The sequence below is a fragment of the Anabrus simplex genome, chromosome 2 (assembly GCF_040414725.1).
Source record: "Anabrus simplex isolate iqAnaSimp1 chromosome 2, ASM4041472v1, whole genome shotgun sequence".
Classification (NCBI taxonomy): Eukaryota; Metazoa; Arthropoda; class Insecta; order Orthoptera; family Tettigoniidae; genus Anabrus; species Anabrus simplex.
The window spans coordinates 1,184,130,678-1,184,144,593 of NC_090266.1; the positions used below are offsets into that span (position 1 = coordinate 1,184,130,678).

The 13,916-nt window shown below is 40.3% G+C and overlaps 1 protein-coding gene across 1 annotated transcript in view; it reads left to right on the forward strand.

Annotated features, from left to right (window-relative positions):
• Positions 1–13,916, forward strand: part of LOC136863390 (uncharacterized) — a 272,752-nt gene that overhangs the window by 174,307 nt on the left and 84,529 nt on the right. Inside the window, exon 2 of the mRNA XM_067139799.2 lies at positions 10,764–10,881. The gene's annotated coding sequence lies outside the window, so the exon portion shown is untranslated. The remainder of the gene's footprint in view (positions 1–10,763; positions 10,882–13,916) is intronic.

Below are 13,916 nucleotides of genomic sequence, written 5' to 3' on the forward strand. Positions count from 1 at the left end.
AGGTGATGTATAAAGGCAAAGGAGATGTGAACAACCCAGATGCATACCGAGGAATTGCTTTAGAGTGTACACTTTTGAAGATATTAACGAAGGTTCTAGCAAACCGTCTGAATGATCTACTAGATGACAAATTACCGGAAGAACAATTCGGGTTCAGAAGAGGTCGTTCAACGTTGCAGGCAGTACATTGTTTGATGGAAGACATTCAAGAGGCACATAAAGTACAGAAAGGAAAATTGTATGCGGTGTTTGTTGACTTTCGCAAAGCATTCGATTCTACAAGTAGGAAATTGATCCTCCAAAAATTAAGAGAGATTTGCGGTGAAAACTGTTACATAAAATTGATAAAAAATATATTATCGGAAAATTATGTAAGAATTGATGATGACTTAACAAAGTCTAAGCCAATCCTACAGACTATAGGAGTTCTTCAAGGAGATCCTTTGAGTCCACTACTCTTTAATGTCGCAACATATGACATAACGAAAGCCATCGTTACAGAGCAGACAAATATCTATCTATACGCAGACGACATGGTTATTGTCGCGTCTTGTAGAGAAGAACTACAAACAGCACTTGATAGACTGTCAAAATGGTGTGAAGAGGCCGGTTTGGAAGTTAACAAAGAGTAAACAGTAGTGATGGTTTTTAGAAGAGGAAGAAAACGAGCGGCTGCAGAAACTTTCTATTTTGAAGATTCTCTTCTAAATTCTGTGAACTCTTTCAAATACCTTGGAATAACTCTCCAAATGAACGGCAAAACATTCTCAGCTCACGTGAAAGAAAGATCTCTTGCAGCAATAATAGCAATAAATGATATAGAGCACATCGATCAATTATCAATTGAGACAGCAATGAAACTTTTTCATCTAAAGATTACTCCAATTGCAACTTACGGTTTAGAACTAATATGGACCTTCTTGAAAAAGAAAGACCTAAAGGAATTAGAAAGGGTTAAAGCTACCTTCCTTAAACGAATCCTTTGTGTGTCCAAATACACGCCTTCGAGACTTGTTTACGAACTGACAAGAGAACTGTTTTTCATCGAAGACCTACTGTTTTCTATGACCCTGCAATCGACGACAGAATACCAAGACTTCCTGCGTAATTTGAAATTTAAAAAGACCGAAATATGGAGTGACTTCCACACAACCGACGCAATGACTACAACTGACTGGCAACAAAGTTGTTTTGAACTGAGACACGCGGTGACCCGTGCAGCGGTCCACGGATTTCACCACAAGGCTTGTGCTACTCTCCGCTTTCACGATCCGAATAGTGACTGTGTATGTTGATGGTGCAATAGACTTTGTGGCCGTTACCACGCTTTGGAGTGCCCAAAGAGAGCCTACTCTCTGAAAAGTCTCTGTAGTGAATAGTGCTATGTATTCTATTCTTTTATTTGACCATTGGTTGCAATAAAGATTTATATATAATTCAAAGACAGGAACGAAACAATTAAGGTGTGAATGCCATTTTAATGCTGAGTGGCTTAAAGGCTAGATTTTTGTGGATTAGCTTTCCAAAAGAGACGACAAGATCGGGCTCAGGTAAGTTTTTCCGTCAGATGTGATTCAGTGAAAGCGACATTTTAACTACAGAATACAATACGAAAAATTCACTATATTTCCCACATCCATGTTCTTCTTAAAACTACGAAATTAGAGAAAATATATAACGTCAAGGTGAATACCTTCAACTGAACTAGTTTCAGAGCAATCTAGGCCCAATCTTAACTGGCGGGTTTTCTGCATATTTTATATAAAGTATCTATTTTCTAGAAATAGGAACTATATTGAATAATGTTGAATACAATCGAACAAGTGGCTGCTCGGTTTGGAACACGTATTTTGCATTCGGGATATAGTGGGTTCGAACCCCACTGTCGGCAGCCCTGAAATGGATTTGAAAGGTGATGAATTTTAAGAATTCATGGGATTACGCGTATGAAGATAATAATTTAAGGGTATATGTAATAAACAGTGAAAATCCCGTTGATATTCTCACTAACAATAAATTTAAAAAACGATGTAGGTTCTGTAAAAAATGTGCAAATGACATCATAATGCCGTTGATAATGTCAGAACATGTTGGAGATCATAACAGCATGACTACATATATAATTACCGATTGCATGGTTCCCCATTTTCACACAGCTGGGGATGTACCTTAATTAAGGCCACGGCCACTACCTTCCCAATCCTAACCCTCTCCCATCCCTCCGTCACCGAAAACCTTCGATGTGTTAGTGCAACCAGATCTTGATAAAATAGTTTTATTTTAATCTGATTTGAGCAAATACAACAGAATGAATTTTAAAGGGCAGAGACTTAGTTACTGACTCTGAGTGTGTCCAGGGTTTGCACTGCCCCAGTGAGCACAATGGAGCTGTCAAGAAGACCGTTCGCCTTTGTATTATGTTATTGACTTGTCTGTTCAGAGTGAAAAGCGTTCTAGATTCTCTCTTTTGTCCATCTGTCGCTGTTGACGGTGACATACTGTTAAGTCATTTATTAATCCCCTATTATCTCTCCTCCTAATCGACATCACCCTCAGCGACGTTAAGCAGTTGTCTTCACGGGCTACCGTATTACGTGCCACATTACTTAGTTTAGTATTTCACTGCAAGATTTATTCCCGCTGGACTCCCTTGTCTGCTAGAAGCTTCAGCCCCTTTCTCCAAACAAAGGTCAGACTAATTATCTTACATTACCGTTTCCTTTTGGTCTTTACCTAGTAGTTTAACGCTGCACTTAATGCATTGAAGATTTTCGGCGACGCAAGAAAAAAGGGGTTAGCACCTGGGAAGTAGCGGCCGTGGCCTTAGTTAATTAATGTACAGCTCCAGGTACAGCTTGGTGTATAAGATGTATGTATGTATGTATGTATGTATGTATGTATGTATGTATGTTAACATACATACCTCAAAAAAAAGTTTTGGTGACACCACCTGAGGTTTCAGGTTTCTAGGTTGTTGACGACCCCAGGGAATGTATGGGATTCAAATACACACTTTATGTCAAGCATAACATGATTGATGTAAATAAAAAGCAACGACAGGCGCAATGCAAACACTATTCTTCGGCAACGTTCATCCGCCTAGCGAATACGGGAATCTGATTCTGCCTCTCAATATGGAGTTACTCCAACCCGTGTAGTGAAACATCATGGCATTCTGTCCACAAGGCGGTTGAGGTTGTCCTATTCGATACTGTCCCACTCTTCGACAGCAACCCTCCGGAGGTCGGCCAGGGTGAGAGGTGGATTCGCTCGTCGTCCCACTGCCTGTTTCATTATATCCCTGGCATGTTCAATGGGATTCATGTCCGGAGATACCGCAGGCCAGTTCATCCTCTGTGAGGAAGATGGTCACAAGATTGGAGGTGTGCTGGCGCGCGTTGTTGCCTTGCAGAACGAATCTGTCGCCGAAATATTGTCGGTATGGTTGAATAATAGGCCCGAGGATTCTGTTCCGATATTTTGTACAAGTCATATTGCCCTCGACGACGGTGAGTGGCATCCGACGTCCATATATAATGCCGCCTCAAGACATGACGGATTCGCCTCCTTCATGGGCATGTGTGTTGGCTTACAGGACTCGTCTGGCGTTACCTAGCTCTCTCCAAACCCTCCTCCGACGATTATCCAGACGCTGATATGTCGAACTCTGAAGGAGAATCTACTCAAATGCATTTCTTCAAAATTCCACTTATCCTCATTACATAACTGTAACACTAGATCTGGCACTTCCCTCTCTATTCCCGTAAACCACTCTTCAGTGTATAATAGATCCTTCGTTGTGGCTGGGTCACGACTTTGGAATTCACTTCCAGCTGCTGTCAGGAACACTAACTCAATATCAAAATTTAAGACTGCATGTAGAGATTACCTGTTGAATACCGTTGATTGCTTTGTGGGACTGGCGACGTATGACGGGTTGTGTGATTTTGGTAGGTAGGCTAGTAACATTGCCATTTTACTGTACAGCTGAAGAACACTGTTGTTTCTTTTAATTAATGTTAGGTTATTATTTATGTTATAGTGTAAATGTACGTAATATTTACCTTTTAACTCATGTACATAGATCACTGTTTACGGCCATACTTGTATTTCCGGTACTTTATTATGCATTGTTGTGATGTTTGGAACATCACAACATGGATTAAATTATTGAACTGTATAATTAATTGATAAGATATATATATATATTTAATCACTGATAGGTCATTTTAAAATTATTATGTATATATATATATATATATATATATATATATATACACACGAGTATATAGGGTTTTAATCATCCATTTCACATGATCATTTCATTTCTTTGTATCGCGGCTGTAACGTATACTGAACGAACAACTTATTGTGTAAAGTATTTCAACATCTTTCGTATTAATAGCTTGCAGTACATTTTCAATAGCCGTAATGAGGTGACCAGAGTCAGCAGGCTAATTTCAGCCCATTACCAGGAAATGTACGTCATCAAGCTTACGAGAGACCGTACCCCTTCCATACTATGAAGAGACAGTTGGAAACCTGACGCTTCGTTTCCGCGGAAAAGTTCAGCCTATGTGAATGGACGTAATGAAGCAACGTGATGGATTCATAGCAATAAATAGGAGAAGGGATAAGACCTCAAATCTTACTGGACCATGTGATGTGTGGTTGACGGAGGGAGATTTTGTAGGCTATATACATCAATGACAAGGGCTGGAGAACAGGAAGCAGAAGGCGTCGCTGGCTCACCAGGAGAGGACCGCCAAGCCGCAACCCAGGACAGCAGTCAACCGAGGAGCCAATCAGGAGAGGACCTCAGCGGGTAGCGGCAGTCAGGTGAGAGTCAAACGTCCCCCTCAGCAGCTCTTGCAGTGTTTCCGCTGTCTGAGGTGGGGCCACCGTCAAGTTAGCTGTGGACTCCAAGTGAAGTGCAACCGCTGTGGTGGTGATCACCACTACACGGCCTGCGCAACACTTAAGGAGGCGCCGGTGTGCGCCAATTGCGCGGGGGGCCACCCGGCCTCCCACCGCAGTTGCCCAGTCTACAGGGCCATGGCGCGGGCAGAGAGGAGGGAGGCCCGGCGCCATGACCCACCCCATTCCAGGAGGCCCCCGCCTCGGCGGGCTTGGCCTCATTCTCCGGGATCGGAGACTGGGTACGAGGTACCCCAAGGAGGTGGAGTCGTGCGACAGGCCCTAGTGGTACTTGACGCATGGCTCCGCAGCCGGCAAGGACCGCGCTAGTCCCAGCAGTGCCCAGACGGACTGATCCCCAGGCGATGGAATGGCGAGGAATTGGTTTATGTTTTGTGCATGTTACCTGTTCCTAACTAACACAACCTCTGGTCTTTTTCCAGCCCACATCCTTGCATGTGCTATCACAAGATGTCAGGTTTTACATGTAGGCTCTTTCTTCTTTCTGCCTATGTGGTTTTTCCCTGACCCTTCAATACCATACCTTAACACTATCCAACCAACACAAACTTTGCCGTGGTAGCGAGTCTGACTCGGAAACCGGCAGATACTCCTTGTATCACTTCCCACTCTTCCCTGCTATCTCTTTCTTCTTCTTAGAAATAATAGCATGTCGGAGGCCATGTAGATTGAGTCGTTGGTCACGCGGGGGGAGCGGGCTTCGGGGGCCCCCCCGAAGAAAAAAAAACAAAAAACTGGAGAACACTAAGAGAGACTCACTCAGACTCTTGGAAGGACACTCTTACGACGATTCTACTTCTGCACATCGGAGAAGATCTTAACTTAGTTCACTTCGCATTTGAGTAGTGTACTACTCAAAAGTTACTCTCATTGGGACCTGTTATCTCAATGACGAGAGGTAAAGTAAACGGGAGACCGGTTGTATAGGGCAGGAGAGATTTTGTTATGAATTTAGTTACGCTACATTTCGGTAATACGGAACAATACAAGTGTATTCTCTCCATGAACGTAACCCGTGGTGGTTTTGTTATTAAAATTAGGACTCATTACGGCTTTATGTAAGGAGTACAGTAGGAAGTTTTAAAGGCAGGAAAGTCATAGTACAACTAGTGTGTCTGTCTGTTAGGTCATCAGCCCAGAGGCTGGTTGGATCCTCAAATAGCACCTCCAAAGGCTATGCAGTTATTGGGAAACAGCAAAAGCCAATGGCAGAGCCCAAATGAGGCGTACTAGGCAAGATGAGGAGTGAGGTAGTTTGCCATTGATTTCCTCACTGGGCCAGAATCTGCCACTGCAGCACGACTGATCCTATGAGCAACACCTTTTATAACACTCAGACACTATTTGTGCGCCGAATGTTATTATTTAGCACCACCCATACCCCAGCAACTTCCATATTGTCACAGCCATGGATGAGACTGAGACTTCAGTGGAAGCTACACTTTGCACTGGTGGGTGGGTTCGAATCCCTTTGTCGGCAGCCCTTTCCTCTCCTTGCGACACCGAAAACCTTCACTGCGTTAGTACGACGTTAAACCACTAGCACCGAGCTCGATAGCTGCAGTCGCTTAAGTGCGGCCAGTATCCAGTATTCGGGAGATAGTGGGTTCGAATCCTACTGTCGGCAGCCCTGAAGATGGTTTTCCGTGGTTTCCCATTTTCACACAAGAAAAATGCTGAGGCTGTACCTTCATTAAGGCCACGGCCGCTTCCTTCCCACTCCTAGCCCCTTCCTGTCTGATCGTCGCCAAAAGACCTATATGTGTCGGTGCGACGTAAAGCAACTTGTAAAAAAACACTAGCGACAAAAAAATAAAGAATACATTCTAATTTCTTGTTCCCCACATTGACACTGACTGTTGATGACAAGCTATGCGTGTTCTTTATCTCGTCCAAACATCGCGGCCCCATTCGACATACGCTACATTCTATCATGTTGACCTACCGGAATATTTTATGGATATTACTCCACTACATAAGTACGGGGAAAAGAGTGGCAAGTGTGAGGTCTGTGATTCTAACTTTTCTCATTGTAGTCTGTTTCCAGTAAAACTGTGGATAAGTGCTATATTATTTCAGGTAACGTAATATTACTTAATCGCAGCATATTCATGGTCGTTTTTGTTAACAAAATTGGTGATATATGCCGGTGGCAATGACTGCTTCCCGTAGATTAGCAACATTATATAAAAAGTAACATAGCAACAAAAAGTGACATGGAAATAAAAATGTGAGTTTGCCGGGCTGAGTAGCTCAGACGATAGAGCGCTGGTCTTCTGACAGGTTCGATCCTGGCTCAGTTCGGTGGTAGGCCTATTTAGAGGTGCTCTATACGCCAGCCTGGTGTCGATAGATTATTATTATTAAATTGTTAGGGAGGATGACAGCCGAGTGATATCGTCCCTAGCTTGTTACCAAGGAGGACACTGTTCGAATCCCGGTTAATGCATGTGAAATTTTCGAAATAGAAAATCGCACGCCTTAGGATCGGATTCCACGTAAAATTTGTGCTAGAAGCCATGACCACAGTATCGACAGTCACTGAAACTGCAAACTTGCTGAAAAAAACAACAAACGTGCAAACAGGGAATTAAATGAAAAGTTGTATGAAAACAAGACGTTACATAAAGAATAAAAAAATACATGAGAAGCAAGAAATTATGTGATAAAATAAAGGATGAAAAAGAAAAACAAGACCAAAATATACATGAAATTTAAAAATTAACGGGAAGTTCTGTAACATGATGATTACAAACAATCGCATTTACACTATATTACATACAATGTATCACGAACAGATTACAATTACAAATATTGCAAATAGGACAACATAGTTATTCCAACACAGTCACGTAGGAAGTCACACATATTTTCTTAATTATGTTAGAAATAACATTGCCTTTTGTTTGATAATAATAATAATAATATTTATTATTATTATTATTATTATTATTATTATTATTATTATTATTATTATTATTATTATTATTATTTCTTGTGGCTATTTATAACAGAGTGCAGCCATTGTAAGGCAGACCCTCCGATGAGGGTGGGCGGCATCTGCCATGTGTAGGTAACTGCGTGTTATTGTGGTGGAGGATAGTGTTATGTGTGGTGTGTGAGTTGCAGGGATGTTGGGGACAGCACAAACACCCAGCTCCCGGGCCATTGAAGGTTAAAATCCCCGACCTGGCCGGGGATCGAACCCGGGACCCGCTGAACCGAAGGCCAGTACGCTGGCCGTTCAGCCAACAAGTCGGACTGTTTTAGTGATGGATAAAAAACACACACCTTCGATATAATATACGACGATAAATTGTGTTATAGGCCTATTAGAGAATTATCAAATAAGTAAAAAATTATTTAAAAATATTTGACCAAACTGAATTCTGTTGGCTGTTTAATAATGGTTTTACAAGTAATATATTTCAGTTCTATTCAATGCACAGGTCTTAATTTTACAGAAGTAATTATCTCCTAATTTACTTGTAAGTGTATATAAATATGGGTATAATGATTTGCTGCAAGAACCTGAGAGCACGTGCTTTTTTGTTTTTTCTTTTGCATTCCTTACAGCTTTCAGATAATTTCATCATTTAATTTGCTGTTGTACTTCCTTTCCGCACACTGCACAATTTACAAAACACGTAAAACACGCCAATCCATTGTAAACACGTCTTTTCCAAATTCATTCCTAGACGAATTAAAATTACACTTTTAGGTGGTTTCAGTTTTGTTATTTTTCCTGCACAGAACTACTTAGGAGGATAATTCTGTACTGAAACGGAAATTTATATAACTGTTGTTTCCAATCCCTTCTCGTTTCCATTCAGAATGACTGGCTGTAGAGGCGGGTGCGAAGGCTAGTGCATTCCTTGTTCTTGACACACGTTAGGGAAATACTTTCTTTATACCATGAAAACACACGAGTCCAGGTATTCCTTTCCTTATTCTTTTTAGCAGTCACCAACTGCTGGCCAGTTTGCTCATGACAGATCAGGGGCGTAGCCAAGGGCGGGTTACTGGGTGTTAGACCCCCCCCCCCCATGGAAATTTTTCAAAAAGAAAATAAACAGAAACTTACAGTAAACATTCAGAGACATAATTTTAGATCCAGCAGATCTGTTGAATCTATTTTGTAAGAAGCGTCGAAAGTTGGATTTTAGGTTGTAAACTGAACATACCATTCGCTGTAAAACTGTTGACCTTGATCACGTTGTTCTTGTTCTGTATTTTAATGTAAGATTCTGTAGTTTACTGCAATCTGAATATCAATATAATTCACTTGCATCAGTGTCTTTATAATTACAAGTCTTGCATGCGCGCACCATAGAGCACAAGCATCATTTTGTAACTATACCCCCCCCCCCATAGGCCGATTCTGGCTACGCTACTGTGACAGATATTTTGCAAAATTTAGCCATATGTAAGAACGTTTACAATGCTTTTTGTTGTCACTCGTGCACTTTGATCAGACTGACAAATAAAGAATACATGCATTAATTTAAAAAAAAAAAAGCATTTTAAAATGATCTAAAAATTCTTCAAAATGCTATACTATTGACATAAAAGCTTCTTGAAAGCTGAAATAATGACTGATCATCCCAAATCGTCAAAAAATGCAAAATAAAAAATTATTATCGTTTGTTATATCGCAGGATGTATTTCTATACTACTGAGCAACGTCCTAATGCAAAGGGAAAGAAGATGACATTTCAACAGCATTCACCCTCTAGACATTAGCTGCTTTTTGTAAACGCTCTTTATAGTGTTCGTGCTGTAACAAACTGGCTGGCATATAACCTGCGAGCACAATATAACAGACGCAACAACGAAAAGTTGCGGGATTAGAAATAGAAACATTGAGATTTTTGCAAATAAAATATGAAAATTCATATTAATATAACGTAATACACCATAATGACATAAACTGCATATTAAATAGTTAATAAATATAATAGTGAAGCTCGATTGAGCTCATTGACGAATCCACAGACCTGGAGAGTGCATTCCGAACCCGAGCATTTCGAACAGTGCCCATGGATCTGGCAAAATTTTCTTCTGGTCAAAGACAAACCTAGAAGGTCTTGTTCTTTTCACCAACACTAAAATACTCTGAGGAACTAACGTCTCTATCTTAATTAATGCCAAAAACTGCTTTTTACCATCTCCTCCTACATGAGTAGCCTATTCAGGGATCGTAAGGTCCGTTTTTGGTTCGCCTTGCTCTTTAAATCAAACTAAGTCAAAAATATTTCCGGCCCCGCGGTGTAGGGGTAGTGTGCGTACCTCTTACCCGGAGGCTCCGGTTTCGATTTCAGTCCAGGTCAGGGATCTTTACCTGGATCCGAGGGCTGGTTCGAGGTCTGTTCAGCCTACGTGATTACAATTGAGGAGCTATCTGACGGCAAGAAAGCGGCCCCGGTCTAGAAAGCCAAGAATGATGACCGAGAGGATTCGTTGTGTTGACCACACAACACCTCGGAACCTGCAGGCCTTCATGCTGAGCAGCGCTCGCAGCCCTTCGGGGCTGTTGCGCCATGGGATTTGATTTGGGTTGGCTTTAAAACAAATGTATTAACAATATTTTCCCTGATGACCAATGCCTGCCATGTCAATCAGTTTTACGTGAAATTTTGTTTTGAATGTGGATTCTTAATTTACAGTAAACCTACTTACATCGTAAGATTCGTAATTGGTGGTTCAATAGATACTGATGTTGACCGTCGCTACTGCCACTGATATTTCTGTTGAAATTGTGTGATAACTTACTCTTTGTTGTTAGGATTTCATTCTTCTTCAATAATTATTTCTCTTCTTTTCAGTTGATTGTGCTGGCGTTACTCCCAAGAAGACCTTATTTGAGAGTCGGTGTGCTACAACTCTGCCTCGCCTGCACTCGTGTGTCTGAGAGGTGATAACCTCACAGATGACTTTCGTGAGGTATGTTTTTATGTAGGTGATAAGCTCACAGATGACGTTTATGAGGTATTGAACCCTTGAACTTACCATTGCATCGTTGGTCGTCTGCCTCGGCTGCTTCAGTATAGCAATATCATACTCTTGGATGTTGGAGTCGTTACGAGCTTTTTTTTTCTGTCACTACATCGACCAAACTATAGGGTTCAGAGGAGAGCATAACTACTTGAAATGTGGAGCAAAAATATAGTTATTAAAATATGTATTCAAATTAAATCACGATAAAGTATTCTTTAATTAGCCAGAAAAATCACATTAAATTTTTTCAACATGTTTTAACGCAGTCACAATACATAAGGTGAGTGTTATGTTTTTATTATAGTTTAACATTATATTTCAAAGAATGAAAACGTAGCGTAAAATTCGTGGACAGCAAAAAAAAAAAAAAAAAAAAAGAAAACGAGAATAAAACCTGAAAATCGGGCACCATTGATCCAAACGATAACTGAGAGTTAATCCACACGATCCGTGGAAAATGACCTTCAACAAGTGGAATTCCAGATTTACATTTAATTAAGGTCATCCACCAGTCTACTATCCTATCGGATATTGGAACATCCCCCGAATGGACCTTTAATCGAACCAAATCGACTATCAGTTGCTTTGGATAGGTTGCGAAATATTACAAGAAAGCATTGTGTTCATTACAAGTTAACAGCAATTGTCACAATCAAAAATAAAATTTCACCATGTATTGTCATCTCGTGACACCCTTAAGTTACAGAAGAAACCCGATGCTGAATCATGCATCACCCCAAACAGATGTTCAGAAGGAATCAACAACAGTTGATCCGATCGGATCTTACGTTACGTCGTCCTGAAGGAACAAAACTGCGAAATGCAGGAAAATATTAATTCATTATGCATTTAGAAGAAATATCAAACACTGAAGTTAAAGAAAAGTGATACACCACTTGAAAATGTTTTTACTAAACCAAATTTCAGGTTATAAAACAATTACGTCGTTAAGTTTGTTAAATTACAAGTCCACGATATAACACAAATAAAAGGAAATCTTTCCAATATTCTATAACTACGACTACCATTACAAATATGTCTACCTACACTTGTCCCATTAATCTAAACTACAAGTGATCGGTAGATCAATGTCTCACATAAAATAAAGTGAATGCCGAAAAATGGAAATAAAATATATTAACAGCTGACGAATCGAAACCGCATTTTTAGTGTAAATCCTGCATAAGTCAACTAAGTGTCAACACACGGCACTATCATAATAAACCGGACATCAGAACAATAAATCTAAAAGTAAAGAAAATAAAGTAAATATGAACAAAAGTTCATCGAACTTGAACACGCGCAGCTAAGCAGTAAGGATCAGTCTCCATTAGCTAGGTTTCCACATGGGACAACCCTTACATTCATACCACTACTGATGCAACGCTATTATGGGAGCACCTTATGGCTAGTAAGAATTATACCGAAACATAGCCTAAATAGTACCTGCTAATACATTTTACATTCGTATTCACTACTGCAAACACTAACATTGTTCAAGTCCATTAGCAAAACTGACTAATCTATGACTTAGCTATATACAGACGACACCTTAATCCTGTCGTTGAGCCAACGTTAGGGTATCTACACATCATTTATACCGCCAGGCGAAATCGAAACTTCAAACACAATCCTGGATATTTAAATTTTATCCTCGTTGAAACTCTAACGCATGAAGTGAAATTCGCTACAAAATAAACTCGAACCTGGAAATATAACTGTGTAAATTTCTTACAATAAAGCGTGAAATCGAAATTAAACAACATCTCCGAATAGTTTAATGTATTCCTCAATACAATCTCAACACATGCTGTGAAGTTTGCTAAATAAAAATACACTCAACTCTCGTTCGATATTACGCAATATCACTGAAAACAACAATCACTACCATCACAATATCAAGACATAACTCAAGTATGAGGCTCCAACTGGCCTTTCATGTTAACATTCCAAACAGGCATCACCGTTAACTGTCCAGTGAAGTAACATTTTTTTTGCTAGGGGCTTTACGTCGCACCGACACAGATAGGTCTTATGGCGACGATGGGATAGGAAAGGCCTAGGAGTTGGAAGGAAGCGGCCGTGGCCTTAATTAAGGTACAGCCCCATCATTTGCCTGGTGTGAAAATGGGAAACCACGGAAAACCATTTTCAGGGCTGCCGATAGTGGGATTCGAACCTACTATCTCCCGTATGTAAGCTCACAGCCGCGCGCCTCTACGCGCACGGCCAACTCGCCTGGTGAAGTAACTTTTCATCAATTTACTCAAGCTATACTATCATTGTAATACTGAAAAAATAATTTTTCACACCCCCAATATTACTAGTTAGCGATAATTTCGTCTCGTAATGATACAGAATAGAATTCAATTTACAATAATCAAGTATTGTCTTTACCGTGCGTCAGAATGTACAGTATTTTGCTCGTGAGGTCGGCTATACCAAAATGCACTTCGCTGGTATCAAATAGAACCGTCACATAGACTTTATTGCCGTGGCCCACGGTCTCATATAAAATAGTAATCATGGGAGAACATCTATTTGTACTTAAAACAGGCGTTACAACGGGCTCACTTGGTTTTGGCAACCTTTAAATTCATCAACCGTTCTGCCACAGGACATCATTCATCTTACACAGCCAGTCTCAGAAATATTACATCTTAACATACACCATGTCACAATTATTCCTCTCCGTCAGAAACAGGGCCTCTTATTCTCAGCCTCCTGCTCATTATACATCACTTATAAAATACAGGCTTACTCTGCCTTTAACAACTTCCTAATTATTCTCATAATATTTCATTTCCATTAAAATCCATTTCTTCTTGTTTGAAACTTTTTAACTACAATTGATCCCATGACCAACCAACTTTATAATGATCTCACAATTAACTTCTCTAAATTTTCCTGACCTCAAGAGCAAAACAGCATACCGTGATTTTCTGTATCACAAATACAGAGTGTCACAAAATTTAAGTTTC